At 39.8% G+C, this 16,648-nt stretch overlaps 1 protein-coding gene across 1 annotated transcript in view; it reads left to right on the top strand.

Moving 5' to 3' along the window:
• The window catches only part of TERB1 (telomere repeat binding bouquet formation protein 1), a 273,372-nt gene that overhangs the window by 15,733 nt on the left and 240,991 nt on the right, over positions 1-16,648 (top strand). The gene's annotated exons all lie outside the window — the stretch shown is intronic.

The raw sequence follows: 16,648 nt of genomic DNA, 5'->3' as shown, positions 1-16,648 counted from the left end.
TCATTTCTTTCATATTAGCAAGAGTCCATGAGCTAGTGACGTATGGGATATACATTCCTACCAGGAGGGGCAAAGTTTCCCAAACCTCAAAATGCCTATAAATACACCCCTCACCACACCCACAAATCAGTTTAACGCATAGCCAAGAAGTGGGGTGATAAGACAAAAGTGCGAAAGCATAAAAAAATAAGGAATTGGAATAATTGTGCTTTATACAAAAAAATCATAACCACCACAAAAAGGGTGGGCCTCATGGACTCTTGCTAATATGAAAGAAATTAATTTATCAGGTAAGTTCTTACATAAATTATGTTTTCTTTCATGTAATTAGCAAGAGTCCATGAGCTAGTGACGTATGGGATAATGACTACCCAAGATGTGGATCTTCCACGCAAGACTCACTAGAGAGGGAGGGATAAAATAAAGACAGCCAATTCCGCTGAAAATAATCCACACCCAAAATAAAGTTTAAATCTTATAATGAAAAAAACTGAAATTATAAGCAGAAGAATCAAACTGAAACAGCTGCCTGAAGTACTTTTCTACCAAAAACTGCTTCAGAAGAAGAAAACACATCAAAATGGTAGAATTTAGAAAAAGTATGCAAAGAAGACCAAGATGGCAGAGGCCTTCTGACCTTTCCTAGAACCGGAAAAGATAACAAATAGACTAGAAGTCTTTCGGAAATTCTTAGTAGCTTCAACATAATATTTCAAAGCCCTAACTACATCCAAAGAATGCAATGCAATGATCTCTCCTTAGAATTCTTAGGATTAGAACACAATGAAGGAACCACAATTTCTCTACTAATGCTGTTAGAATTCACAACCTTAGGTAAAAATTTTAAAAGAAGTTCGCAACACCGCCTTATCCTGATGAAAAATCAGAAAAGGAGACTCACAAGAAAGAGCAGATAATTCAGAAACTCTTCTAGCAGAAGAGATGGCCAAAAGAAACAAAACTTTCCAAGAAAGTAATTTAATGTCCAGTGAATGCATAGGTTCAAACGGAGGAGCTTGAAGAGCCCCCAGAACCAAATTCAAACTCCCAGGAGGAGAAATTGACTTAATAACAGGTTTTATACGAACCAAAGCTTGTACAAAACAATGAATATCAGGAAGATTAGCAATCTTTCTGTGAAAAAGAACAGAAAGAGCAGAGATTTGTCCTTTCAAGGAACTTGCAGACAAACCTTTATCCAAACCATCCTGAAGAAACTGTAAAATTCTCGGAATTCTAAAAGAATGCCAGGAAAAATGATGAGAAAGACACCAAGAAATGTAAGTCTTCCAGACTCGATAATAAATCTTCCTAGATACAGATTTACGAGCCTGTAACATAGTATTAATCACAGAGTCAGAGAAACCTCTTTGACTAAGAATCAAGCGTTCAATCTCCATACCTTTAAATTTAAGGATTTGAGATCCTGATGGAAAAAAGGACCTTGTGACAGAAGGTCTGGTCTTAACGGAAGAGTCCACGGTTGGCAAGAGGCCATCCGGACAAGATCCGCATACCAAAACCTGTGAGGCCATGCTGGAGCAGAACAAACGAGCATTCCTTCAGAATCTTGGAGATTACTCTTGGAAGAAGAACTAGAGGCGGAAAGATATAGGCAGGATGATACTTCCAAGGAAGTAACAATGCATCCACTGCTTCCGCCTGAGGATCCCTGGATCTGGACAGATACCTGGGAAGTTTCTTGTTTAGATGAGAAGCCATCAGATCTATTTCTGGAAGTCCCCACATTTGAACAATCTGTAGAAATACCTCTGGGTGAAGAGACCATTCGCCCGGATGTAACGTTTGGCGACTGAGATAATCCGCTTCCCAATTGTCTATACCTGGGATATGAACTGCAGAAATTAGACAGGAGCTGGATTCCGCCCAAACCAGTATTCAAGATACTTCTTTCATAGCCAGAGGACTGTGAGTCCCTCCTTGATGATTGATATATGCCACAGTTGTGACATTGTCTGTCTGAAAACAAATGAACGATTCTCTTTTTAGAAGAGGCCATGACTGAAGAGCTCTGAAAATTGCACGGAGTTCCAAAATATTGATTGGTAATCTCACCTCCTGAGATTCCCAAACCCCTTGTGCTGTCAGAGACCTCCAAACAGCTCCCCAACCTGTCAGACTTGCATCTGTTGAAATCACAGTCCAGGTCGGAAGAACAAAAGAAGCCCCCTGAACTAAACGATGGTGATCTGTCCACCACATCAGAGAGTGTCGTACAATCGGTTTTAAAGATATCAATTGAGATATCTTTGTGTAATCCCTGCACCACTGGTTCAGCATGCAGAGCTGAAGAGGTCGCATGTGAAAACGAGCAAAGGGGATCGCGTCCGATACAGCAGTCATAAGACCTAAAATTTCCATGCATAAGGCTACCGAAGGGAATGATTGAGACTGAAGGTTTCGACAAGCTGAAATCAATTTTAGACGTCTCTTGTCCGTTAGTGACAGAGTCATGGACACTGAATCTATCTGGAAACCTAAAAAGGTTACCCTTGTCTGAGGAATCAATGAACTTTTCAGTAAATTGATCCTCCAACCATGATCTTGAAGAAACAATACAAGTCGATTCGTATGAGATTCTGCTAAATGTGAAGACTGAGCAAGTACCAAGATATCGTCCAAATAAGGAAATACCACAATACCCTGTTCTCTGATTACAGACAGAAGGACACCGAGAACCTTTGTAAAAATCCTTGGAGCTGTTGCTAGGCCAAACGGCAGAGCCACAAACTGGTAATGCTTGTCTAGGAAAGAGAATCTCAGAAACTGAAAGTGATCTGGATGAATCGGAATATGGAGATATGCATCCTGTAAATCTATTGTGGACATATAATGCCCTTGCTGAACAAAAGGCAGGATAGTCCTTATAGTTACCATTTTGAATGTTGGTATCCTTTCATAACGATTCAATATTTTTAAATCCAAAACTGGTCTGAAGGAATTCTCCTTCTTTGGTACAATGAAGAGATTTGAATAAAACCCCAGTCCCTGTTCCAGAACTGGAACTGGCATAATTACTCCAGCCAACTCTAGATCTGAAACACATTTCAGAAATGCTTGAGCCTTCGCTGGATTTACTGGGACACGGGAAAGAAAAAATCTTTTTGCAGGAGGCCTTATCTTGAAGCCAATTCTGTACCCTTCTGAAACACTGTTCAGAATCCAAAGATTGTGAATTGAATTGATCCAAATTTCTTTGAAAAATCGTAATCTGCCCCCTACCAGCTGGGCTGGAATGAGGGCCGCACCTTCATGTGGACTTTGGAGCTGGCTTTGGTTTTCTAAAAGGCTTGGATTTATTCCAGACCGGAGATGGTTTCCAAACTGATACCGCTCCTGCGGGTGAAGGATCAGGCTTTTGTTCCTTATTGTGACGAAAGGAACGAAAACGATTATTAGACCTAAATTTACCTTTAGATTTTTTATCAGCATTCCAAGTTTTAAGCCATAAAGCTCTTCTAGCTAAAATGGCTAGAGACATATACCTGACATCAACCCTAATGATATCAAAGATGGCATCACAAATAAAGTTATTAGCATGTTGAAGAAGATTAACAATGCTATGAGAATTATGATCTGTTACTTGTTGCACTAAAGCTTCTAACCAAAAAGTTGAAGCTGCAGCAACATCCGCTAAAGATATAGCAGGTCTAAGAAGATTACCTGAACATAAGTGTCTGAAATAAGGAACGTTGAACATCCTGAATCAAGGCAAATAAATGTTTGAACACATATATTTAGAACTTTATATAAAAGTGCCCAACCATAGCTTAGAGTGTCACAGAAAATAAGACTTACTTACCCCAGGACACTCATCTACATGTAGTAGAAAGCCAAACCAGTACTGAAACAGTAGAGGTAATGGTATATATAAGAGTATATCGTCGATCTGAAAAGGGAGGTAAGAGATGAATCTCTACGACCGATAACAGAGAACCTATGAAATAGACCCCGTAGAAGGAGATCATTGAATTCAAATAGGCAATACTCTCTTCACATCCCTCTGACATTCACTGCACGCTGAGAGGAAAACCGGGCTCCAACCTGCTGCGGAGCGCATATCAACGTAGAATCTAGCACAAACTTACTTCACCACCTCCATAGGAGGCAAAGTTTGTAAAACTGATTTGTGGGTGTGGTGAGGGGTGTATTTATAGGCATTTTGAGGTTTGGGAAACTTTGCCCCTCCTGGTAGGAATGTATATCCCATACGTCACTAGCTCATGGACTCTTGCTAATTACATGAAAGAAAAGTGTGTTTTCTTTCAATTTTTTCCTCATATTTTATAATTTTTTTTATAGTAAATTATAAGATATGATGAAAATAATGGTATCTTTAGAAAGTCCATTTAATGGCGAGAAAAACGGTATATAATATGTGTGGTTACAGTAAATGAGTAAGAGGAAATTACAGCTAAACACAAACACTGCAGAAATGTAAAAATAGCCATTGTCATTAAGGGTAAGAAAATTGAAAAATGGTCCGGTCATTAAGGGGTTAATAACTAGTCCAATTTTAAGAACAACATCTAGCCATATATAGAATAAGAATATGTATGATGTAACCATAATAAGGATTAAAAATAAACCATGATGAACATAACCCTGTTGGATGTATTCTATGGCAAATAATCAAATGATCAACGAGATAATAATTAATAACCACTTGTTACTATCATGTGGGGCTAATATAATAACCTAAGATATCAAATAAAAGATTGTATATAGACTAAACCCAACTACTAGTAGGGACCAGGAATGGCCTACGAAAGTATTAAATGCAATGTGTGCAACATATCATAATGATAAGATAGGTGACATAATGCCCAAACCCCTATTGATTCACATATAATACATAATCCAATGATGAGGGGATAAATAACTAATATGTAATGATAGTGATGTCATAGTGATTGAATCCTAAAGATACAAAATAAAATGGACTTAATTAAAAGCTGCCATATCAATGTGTTCATTAAGTCTATGGGGATTAATGGTTCTCATTTTCCAAATCCAATAAGTTTCTCTTTGTCTTAAATGCAAAAATATATTTCTGCCCCACTTGGGGGTAATATATTCAATAGGAAAGATCTTGAAAATATTCTTTTGGCCCTCATGATATCGTGCTCCATGTCGGGGTACACTATGATTTACTAGAGTTTTTTTCAAATTTCTAAGATGTTCTCCTCATCTCTTTTTCAGGGGTCTAGAGTTCCTTCCAATATACTGTATTCTGCATTTACATTCCAGTAAATACATGACAAATGCAGAATCACAGGTAAAATGAGATGTTATCTCAAATTCCTCTTTTGTTGAAAAGGACTTGAAATTCACCCTATTACCTGTAGTAAAGGTACATAAACCACAATTTGGTCTATTTCATCTATAAAATCCTCTTTTCCCTAACAATGGGATGTTATTTTTAGAACATCTGTTGACAGACTTGGTACTTTGTTTCCTCATTACCACTTTATTTGGGGCCAATTTATTTTTTAAAGTAGGGGCCCTTCTAAAAGTGCAAACTGGGGACTCTTCTATAAGATCATTCAATATAGGGTCTCCTTTCAGTTTGAACAAATGTTTGTGGAGTATGTTCTTAATCTTACTGTGGTTAGTATTATAGAGCGTTATAGACCGTAAATTATTAGAATTTTCCCTAGGATGGTCTCTTTCTCCAACATTGGTGTGTCCGGTCCACGGCGTCATCCTTACTTGTGGGAAATATCTCTTCCCCAACAGGAAATGGCAAAGAGCCCCAGCAAAGCTGGCCATATAGTCCCTCCTAGGCTCCGCCCACCCCAGTCATTCTCTTTGCCGTTGCACAGGCAACATCTCCACGGAGATGGTTAAGAGTATGTGGTGTTTAGTTGTAGTTTTTTATTCTACTATCAAGAGTTTGTTATTTTAAAATAGTACTGGTATGCACTATTTACACTGAAACAGAAAAAGATGAAGAGTTCTGTTTGTGAGAGGAAGATGATTTTAGCAGATAGTAACTAAAATCGTTTGCTGTTTCCACATAGGACTGTTGAGATGAAGTAACTTCAGTTGGGGGAAACAGTTAGCAGACTTTTCTGCTTAAGGTATGACTAGCCATATTTCTAACAAGACTGTGTAATGCTGGAAGGCTGTCATTTCCCCTCATGGGGACCGGTAAGCCATTTTCTTAGTCTCAAACAGAATAAAGGGCTTAATATGGGCTATAAAACTCGTAGACACTTTTATGGGCAAAATCGATTGCTTTATTTGGGCATTTTATACAGGTTTATGCTTGTAATTCACACTTATAAACTTGGGGAACGTTTTTTAACGTCAGGCACTGTGTTAGACACCTTTCCAGTCAGGAAGGGCCTTCCCAGTTGTAGGCTGAGCCTCATTTTCGCGCCATTACTGCGCAGTTACTTTTGAGAGCAAGACATGCAGAAGCATGTGTGAGGATCTGAAAGTAGTTGGAAAAGTTCCTAGAAGGCTTCATTTGGTATCGTATTCCCCCCTGGGTTTGGTAAAGTCGCAGCAAAGGCTGTAGCTGGGACTGTAGAGGGGTTAAAACTGTAACCGGCTCCGGTTTTCATTATTTTAAGGGTTAAAGCTCTGAAAATTGGTGTGCAATACTTTGAATGCTTTAAGACACCGTGGTGAAAATTTGGTAAATTTTGAACAATTCCTTCATACTTTTTCACATATTCAGTAATAAAGTGTGCTCTGTTTAAAATTTAAAGAGACAGTAACGGTTTTGTTTTAAAACGTTTTTTGTGCTTTATTGACAAGTTTAAGCCTGTTTAACATGTCTGTACCTTCAGATAAGCTATGTTCTATATGTATGAAAGTCAATGTGTCTCCCCCTTCAAAATTATGTGATAATTGTGCCATAGCGTCCAAACAAAGTAAGGACAGTACTGCCACAGATAGTAAAATTGCCCAAGATGTTTCATCAGATGAAGGGAGTAGACATAGTTCTACATCATCTGCTTCTGTGTCTATGCCAGTTTTGCCCACGCAGGAGGCCCCTAGTACTTCTAGCGCGCCAATGCTTATTACTATGCAACAATTGACGGCAGTAATGGATAACTCCATAGCAAATATTTTATCCAAAATGCCTGCATATCAGAGAAAGCGCGATTGCTCTGTTTTAAACACTGAAGAGCAGGAGGGCGTTGATGATAATTGCTCTGTCCTACGCTCACACCAATCTGAAGGGGCCATGAGGGAGGTTTTGTCAGATGGGGAAATTTCAGATTCAGGAAAAATTTCTCAACAGGCTGAACCTGATGTTGTGACATTTAAATTTAAATTAGAGCATCCCCGCGCACTGCTTAAGGAGGTGTTATCTACTCTGGATGATTGTGACAACCTGGTCATTCCAGAAAAATTATGCAAGATGGACAAGTTCCTAGAGGTTCCGGTGCACCCCGACGCTTTTCCTATACCCAAGCGGGTGGCGGACATAGTGAATAAGGAGTGGGAGAAGCCCGGCATACCTTTTGTCCCCCCTCCTATATTTAAGAAATTATTTCCTATGGTCGACCCCAGAAAGGACTTATGGCAGACAGTCCCTAAGGTCGAGGGGGCAGTTTCTACTCTAAACAAGCGCACTACTATTCCTATTGAGGATAATTGTGCTTTCAAAGATCCTATGGATAAAAAATTGGAGGGTTTGCTTAAAAAGATTTTTGTACAGCAAGGTTACCTTCTGCAACCCATTTCGTGCATTGTTCCTGTCACTACAGCAGCGTGGTTCTGGTTCGAGGAACTAGAAAAGTCGCTCAGTAGAGAGACTCCATATGAGGAGGTTATGGACAGAGTTCACGCACTTAAGTTGGCTAATTCTTTTATTTTAGATGCCGCTTTGCAATTAGCTAGATTAGCGGCGAAAAATTCAGGGTTTGCAATTGTGGCGTGCAGAGCGCTTTGGCTAAAGTCTTGGTCAGCGGATGTATCATCCAAGACAAAATTGCTTAATATCCCATTCAAGGGTAAAACTCTCTTTGGGCCAGAATTGAAAGAGATTATCTCAGACATCACTGGGGGAAAGGGCCACACCCTCCCACAAGATAGGCCTTTCAAAGCCAAGAATAAGTCTAATTTCCGTTCCTTTCGTAATTTCAGGAACGGACCGGCCTCTAATTCTGCATCCTCTAAGCAAGAGGGTAATGCTTCACAAACCAAACCAGCCTGGAAACCGATGCAAGGCTGGAACAAGGGTAAGCAGGCCAAGAAGCCTGCTGCTGCTAACAAAACAGCATGAAGGAGTAGCCCCCGATCCGGGACCGGATCTAGTAGGGGGCAGACTCTCTCTTATTGCTCAGGCTTGGGCAAGAGATGTTCAGGATAGAAGGGTTATCTTCTGGAATTCAAAGAACTACCCCCAAGGGGAAGGTTCCACATGTCTCATTTATCCTCAAACCAAATAAAGAGACAGGCATTCTTACATTGTGTAGATTCAGAAGACCTTTTAAAGATGGGAGTGATACACCCAGTTCCATCGGCGGAACAAGGAATGGGATTTTACTCAAATCTGTTTGTAGTTCCCAAAAAAGAGGGAACTTTCAGACCAATTCTGGATTTAAAGATCCTAAACAAATTTCTCAGAGTACCATCGTTCAAAATGGAAACCATTCGAACGATTCTACCTACAATCCAGGAAGGTCAATTTATGACTACCGTGGATCTAAAGGATGCGTATCTTCATATTCCTATCCACAAAGAACATCATCAGTTCCTAAGGTTCGCCTTTCTGGACAAACATTACCAGTTTGTGGCCCTCCCATTCGGGTTAGCCACTGCTCCAAGGATTTTCACAAAGGTACTCGGGTCCCTTCTAGCGGTTCTAAGACCAAGGGGCATTGCAGTAGTACCGTACTTGGACGACATTCTAATACAAGCGTAGTCTCTTTCAAAGGCAAAGGCTCACACAGACATCGTTCTGGCCTTTCTCAGATCTCACGGATGGAAGGTGAACATAGAAAAAAGTTCCCTGTCTCCGTCGACAAGAGTTCCCTTCTTGGGAACAATAATAGATTCTTTAGAAATGAGGATTTTCCTGACAGAAGTCAGAAAGTCAAAACTTCTAAACGCTTGTCAAGTTCTTCATTCTTTTCCTCGTCCTTCCGTAGCTCAGTGCATGGAAGTAGTAGGGTTGATGGTTGCAGCAATGGACATAGTTCCTTTTGCGCGAATTCATCTAAGACCATTACAACTGTGCATGCTGAAACAGTGGAATGGGGACTATACAGACTTGTCTCCAGTGATTCAAGTAGATCAGAAGACCAGAGACTCACTCCGTTGGTGGCTAACCCTGGACTACCTGTCCCAGGGAATGAGCTTCCGCAGACCAGAGTGGGTCATCGTCACGACGCCAGTCTAGTGGGCTGGGGTGCGGTCTGGGAATCCCTGAAAGCTCAGGGACTTTGGTCTCGGGAAGAGTCTCTTCTCCCGATAAACATTCTGGAACTGAGAGCGATATTCAATGCTCTCAGGGCTTGGCCTCAACTAGCAAAGGCCAGATTCATAAGATTCCAATCAGACAACATGACGACTGTTGCTTATATCAATCATCAGGGGGGAACAAGGAGTTCCCTGGCGATGAAAGAAGTGACCAAAATAATAAAATGGGCGGAGGATCACTCCTGCCACCTATCTGCGATCCACATCCCAGGTGTGGAAAACTGGGAGGCAGATTATCTGAGTCGTCAGACTTTCCATCCGGGGGAGTGGGGACTCCACCCGGAGATCTTTGCCCAATTGACTCAATTATGGGGCATTCCAGATATGGATCTGATGGCGTCTCGTCAGAACTTCAAGGTTCCTTGCTACGGGTCCAGATCCAGATCCAGGGATCCCAAGGCGACTCTAGTGGATGCACTAGTAGCGCCTTGGACCTTCAACCTAGCTTATGTGTTTCCACCGTTTCCTCTCATTCCCAGGCGGGTAGCCAGGATCAAGCAGGAGAGGGCCTCGGTGATCTTGATAGCTCCTGCGTGGCCACGCAGGACTTGGTATGCAGACCTGGTGAATATGTCATCGGTTCCACCATGGAAGCTACCTTTGAGACAGGACCTTCTTGTACAGGGTCCATTCGAACATCCAAATCTGGTCTCCCTCCAGCTGATGGCTTGGAGAGTGAATGCTTGATTCTATCAAAGCGTGGGTTTTCAGATTCTGTGATAGATACTCTGGTCCAAGCCAGAAAACCGGTAACTAGAAAAATATACCATAAAATATGGAAAAGATATATCTGCTGGTGTGAATCCAAGGGATTCCCATGGAATAAGATAAAAAATCCTAAGATCCTTTCCTTTCTACAAGAAGGTTTGGATAAAGGATTATCAGCGAGTTCTCTAAAGGGACAGATTTCTGCTTTATCTGTCTTACTACACAAACGACTGGCAGCTGTGCCAGATGTTCAAGCATTTGTTCAGGCTCTGGTTAGGATCAAGCCTGTTTACAGACCTTTGACTCCTCCCTGGAGTTTAAATCTAGTTCTTTCAGTTCTCCAAGGGGTTCCGTTTGAACCTTTACATTCCATAGATATTAAGTTGTTATCTTGGAAAGGTTTGTTTTTGGTTGCTATTTCTTCTGCTAGAAGAGTTTCTGAGTTATCTGCTCTGCAGTGTACTCCGCCCTATCTGGTGTTCCATTCAGATAAGGTTGTTTTGCGTACTAAGCCTGGTTTTCTTCCAAAGGTTGTTTCCAACAAAAATATTAACCAGGAGATAGTTGTACCTTCTTTGTGTCCGAATCCAGTTTCAAAGAAGGAACGTTTGCTACACAATTTAGATGTAGTCCGTGCTCTAAAATTCTATTTAGAAGCTACAAAAGAGTTCAGACAAACATCTTCTCTGTTTGTCGTCTATTCTGGTAAAAGGAGAGGTCAAAAAGCGACTTCTACCTCTCTTTCCTTTTGGCTTAAAAGCATCATCCGATTGGCTTACGAGACTGCCGGACGGCAGCCTCCTGAAAGAATCACAGCTCACTCTACTAGGGCTGTGGCTTCCACATGGGCCTTTAAGAACGAGGCTTCTGTTGATCAGATATGTAAGGCAGCGACTTGGTCTTCACTGCACACTTTTGCCAAATTTTACAAATTTGATACTTTTGCTTCTTCGGAGGCTATTTTTGGGAGAAAGGTTTTGCAAGCCGTGGTGCCTTCTGTTTAGGTAACCTGATTTGCTCCCTCCCTTCATCCGTGTCCTAAAGCTTTGGTATTGGTTCCCACAAGTAAGGATGACGCCGTGGACCGGACACACCAATGTTGGAGAAAACAGAATTTATGCTTACCTGATAAATTACTTTCTCCAACGGTGTGTCCGGTCCACGGCCCGCCCTGGTTTTTTAATCAGGTTTGATGAATTATTTTCTCTAACTACAGTCACCATGGCACCCTATAGTTTCTCCTATTTTTTCCTCCTGTCCGTCGGTCGAATGACTGGGGTGGGCGGAGCCTAGGAGGGACTATATGGCCAGCTTTGCTGGGACTCTTTGCCATTTCCTGTTGGGGAAGAGATATTTCCCACAAGTAAGGATGACGCCGTGGACCGGACACACCGTTGGAGAAAGTAATTTATCAGGTAAGCATAAATTCTGTTTTTGTGGTTAGAGCTGTCATTATTATCTTTAGATTTAAAAAATTCTGATCTATCTTTGTTTCTTGCTTTAAGGTAACTATCTTCTACTAATTTCAAGGGATATTTCCTCTATAGAAATCTATCTTTCAAAATGTTTGCTTGTTCGTCATATACCAATAGATCCATACAATTTCTTTGAATTCTACAAAATTGGTTGTAAATGGATATTATTTTTCCAAGGTTTATAATGGTTACTCTTAAAATTAAGGTAACTATTCGTATCCACTGTCTTAAAGAATGTATTTGTGGAAACAAGTCCATCTGGACCCCAATATAATACCAAATCCAAAAAGTCAATGCTCTCTTTCCTGACTTTGGATGTAAAGTTAAGACCCATATTATTATCATTGAGAGACTCTACAAATTGTAAGGCTGAAGTTTCAGGTCCCTTCCAAATAAAAAGTAGGTTGTCAATGAAACGGCCATAGAATACCAGGTTTGCCCCCTGGGGTGAGTTGTAAATATACTCCTCTTCAAAAATCCCCATGAACAAGTTATCAAAACTAGGGGCGAATCTGGTCCCCATGGCCGTTCCCTTGATTTGTAGGAAAAACTGTTCCTGGAATACAAAGTAATTATGTTTTAATACAAAAGAGATAGCCTTGAGTAAAAAAAGCCTCTGTTTTGTTGGTAAATATATATCTCTTGTTAATTGTCTATGGCTTTTAGACCAAGGTTGTGTGCTATATTGGAATACAGAGCTGAAACATCACATGTCAACCAAAGCAAACTGCGGCTTGTCTTCTTAATCTTAAATAGTTTCGATATCAAATCAAGTGTATTCTTGATATACGATGGTAAACCTATCACCGATTTTTTTCAGGAATTGATCTATGTATTCAAACAGGTTACATGTCAAATTATCGATCCCCGAAATGATCGGTCTACCAGGTGGATTTTTGGTGCATTTGTGGATCTTAGGGAGGTGGTAGTAGTATGCAAGATTTGAAGTGTTGGGAACAAGGTAATCTTTTTCTTTTTTTGTTAAGATACCTTCCAAAAAGCCTGCATCGATAAGTTTATTGAGACCAATCAGGTACTGTTTCTTTGGATTAAAAGTGAGTTTTCTATAATACTCAGTGTCTAAAAGAATACGATTAGCTTCTTTTAAATAATCCTCCAAATCTTGCACAACTACCCCACCCCCCTTATTGGATTTGGAAAATGAGAACCATTAATCCCCATGGACTTAATGAACACATTGATATGGCAGCTTTTAGTTAAGTCCATTTTATTTTTTATCTTTAGGATTAGATCACTATGACATCACTATCATTAGATATTAGTTATTTATCCTCTCATCATTGGATTATGTAGTATATGTGAATCAATAGGGGTTTTGGTATTCTGTCACCTATCTTATCATTATGATATGTTGCACACAATCGGCCAGATTATGAGTTTTGTGGTAAGAGGGGTGCGTTGCTAACTTGCACGTTATTCTCACCGCTCACTTACCTACAGCGCTGGTATTACAGGTTTTTATCAACCAGGCGTTATTAGGCAAGAAGTGAGCATAGAGCAAAATTGAGCTCCATACCGCACTCCAATACCAGCGCTGCTTAAGTCAGCGGTGAGCTGGTTGTACATGCTCGTGCACGATTTCCCCATAGACATCTATAGGGGGAGACGGCTGAAAAAAAGCCTTATACCTGCAATAAAGCAGCGTAAAGCTCAGTAATGCAGCCCCATTGATTTCTATGGGGAAACAAAATTTATGTTTACACCTAACACCCTAACATGAACCCCGAGTCTAAATACCCCTAATCTTACACTTATTAACCCCTAATCTGCCACCCCCGACATCGCCGACACCTACATTATACTTATTAACCCCTGATCCGACGCTCTGGACATTGCCGCCACTATAATAAACATATTAACCCCTAAACCGCCGCACTCCCGCATCGCAAACACTAGTTAAATATTATTAACCCCTAATCTGCTGCCCCGAACATCGCCGCCACCTACCTACATTTATTAACCCCCTAATCTTCCGGCCCCAATGTTGCCGCCACTATACTAAAGTTATTAACCTCTAACCCTAAGTCTAACCCTAACCCTAACCCCCTAACTTAAATAAAATTAAAATAAATATAAATAAAACTTACTATTAATAACTAAATAATTCCTATTTTAAACTAAATACTTGTAAAATAAACCCTAAGCTAGCTACAATATAACTAATAGTTACATTGTATCTTTAGGGTTTATTTTTATTTTACAGGCAAGTTTGTATTTATTTTAACTAGGTAGAATAGTTAGTAAATAGTTATTAACTATTTACTAACTACCTAGCTAAAATAAATAAAAATGTACCTGTAAAATAAAACCTAACCTGCCTTACAATAAAACCTAACCTAACCCCAAAATTAAATAAATTCCCTAAATTAAATACAATTAACTAAATTCAATACAATTAGCTAAATTACAAAAAAAACCCACTAAATTACAGAAAATAAAAAACAAATTACAAGATATTTAAACTACTTACACCTAATCTAATAGCCCTATCAAAATAAAAAAAGCCAACCCAAAATATAAAAAACCTAGCCTAAACTAAACTACCAATAGCCTTTAAAAGGTCCTTTTGCGGGGCATTGCCCCAAAGAAATCAGCTCTTTTACCTTTAAAAAAAATACAAACAACCACCCCAATAGTAAAACCCACCACCCACACAACCAACCCCCCAAATAAAATCCTAAATAAAAAAACCTAATCTCCCCCATTGCCCTGAAAAGGGCATTTGGATGGGCATTGCCCTTAAAAGGGCATTTAGCTCTATTGCAGCCCAAACCCCTAATCTAAAAATAAAACCCACCCAATACACCCTTAAAAAATCCTAACACTAACCTCCGAAGATCCACTTTCAGTTTTGAAGAGCCGACATCCATCCTCAACGAAGCTGGGAGAAGTCTTCATCCAAGCGGCAAGAAGTCCTCAATCTTTAAGACATCCGGCACGGAGCATCCTCTTCAATCGACGGCTTCTTCTACAATGAAGGTTCCTTTAAATGATGTAATTCAAGATGGCATCCCTTAGATTCCGATTGGCTGATAGAATTCTATCAGCCAATCGGAATTAAGGTTGAAAAAATCCTATTGATTGATGCAATCAGCCAATAGGATTGAACTTCAATCCTATTGGTTGATCCAATCAGCCAATAGGATTGAGCTCGCATTCTATTAGCTGTTCCAATCAGCCAATAGAATGCAAGCTCAATCCTATTGGTTGATTTTTCAACCTTAATTCCGATTGGCTGATAGAATTCTATCAGCCAATAGGAATCTAAGGGACGCCATCTTGGATGACGTCATTTAAAGGAACCTTCATTGTAGAAAAAGCCGTCGATTGAAGAGGATGCTCCGCGCCGGATGTCTTGAAGATGGAGCCGCTCCGCGTCGGAAGGATGAAGAAGATGCCTTCTGGGTGAAGACTTCTGCCCGTCTGGAGGATCACTTCTGCCGGCTTCGTTGAGGACTTCTTGCCGATTGGATGAAGACTTCTCCCGGCTTCATTGAGGATGGATGTCGGCTCTTCAAAACTATAAGTGGATCTTCGGGGGTTAGTGTTAGGATTTTTTAAGGGTGTATTGAGAGGGTTTTATTTTTAGATTAGGGGTTTGGGCTGCAATAGAGCTAAATGCCCTTTTAAGGGTAATGCCCATCCAAATGCCCTTTTCAGGGCAATGGTTGGAGTAGGTTTTTTTATTTAGGATTTTATTTGGGGGGTTGGTTGTGTGGGTGGTAGGTTTTACTGTTGGGGGGTTGTTTGTATTTTTTTTACAGTTGAAAGAGCTGATTTCTTTGGGGCAATGCCCCGCAAAAGGCCCTTTTAAGGGCTATTGGTAGTTTAGTTTAGGCTAGGTTTTTTTTTATTTTGGGTGGACTTTTTTATTTTGATAGGGCTATTAGATTAGGTGTAATTAGTTTAAAGATCTTGTAATTTGTTTTTTATTTTCTGTAATTTAGTGTGTTTTTTTGTAATTTAGCTAATTGTATTGAATTTAGTTAATTGTATTTAATTTAGGGAATTTATTTAATTGTAGGGTTAGGTTAGGTTTTATTGTAAAGCAGGTTAGGTTTTATTTTACAGGTACATTTGTATTTATTTTAGCTAGGTAGTTAGTAAATAGGTAATAACTATTTAGTAACTATTCTACCTAGTTAAAATAAATGCAAACTTGCCTGTAAAATAAAAATAAACCCTAAGCTAGATACAATGTAACTATTAGTTATATTGTAGCTAGCTTAGGGTTTATTTTACAGGTAACTATTCAGTTTTAAATAGGAATTATTTAGTTATTAATAGTAAGTTTTATTTATATTTATTTTAATTATATTTAAGTTAGGGGGGTTAGGGTTAGACTTAGGGTTAGAGGTTAATAACTTTAGTATAGTGGCGGCAACGTTGGGGGCGGCAGATTCGGGGTTAATAAATGTAGATAGGTGGCAGCAATGTTAGGGACAGCAGATTAGGGGTTAATACTATTTAACTAGTGTTTGCGATGCGGGAGTGCGGCGGTTTAGGGGTTAATATGTTTTTTATAGTGGTGGCGATGTCCAGTGCGGCAGATTAAGGGTTAATAATTTTATTTTAGTGTTTGCAATGCGGGAGGGCCTCGGTTTAGGGATTAATAGGTAGTTTATGGGTGTTAGTGTGCTTTGTAACACTTTAGTTATACTTTCTATGCTTCAGCTTTTGTAGTGTAAAACTCATAACTGCTGACTTTAGAATGCGTTACGAATCTTGACGGGATAGGGTGTACCGCTCACTTTTTGGCCTCCCAGGAAAAGCTTGTAATACGAGCGCTATTAAAATCCCATTGAAAATAGACTATAAGCAATTTGCGTAAGTTGATTTGCAGTAAGGCCAAAAAAGTGTGCGGTGCCCCTAAATCTGCAAGACTCGTAATACCAGCGGTAGTGAAAAAGCAGCGTTATAACCTGATAACTGTTCCTCTCTACACAATGTATTAATGTAAATCTTTTTTATTGTATAAC

This window comes from Bombina bombina, chromosome 1, assembly GCF_027579735.1.
Source record: "Bombina bombina isolate aBomBom1 chromosome 1, aBomBom1.pri, whole genome shotgun sequence".
Taxonomy (NCBI): domain Eukaryota; kingdom Metazoa; phylum Chordata; class Amphibia; order Anura; family Bombinatoridae; genus Bombina; species Bombina bombina.
Note: the sequence above shows the minus strand (reverse complement) of the source record. Positions and strands in the feature narration are given on the sequence as shown.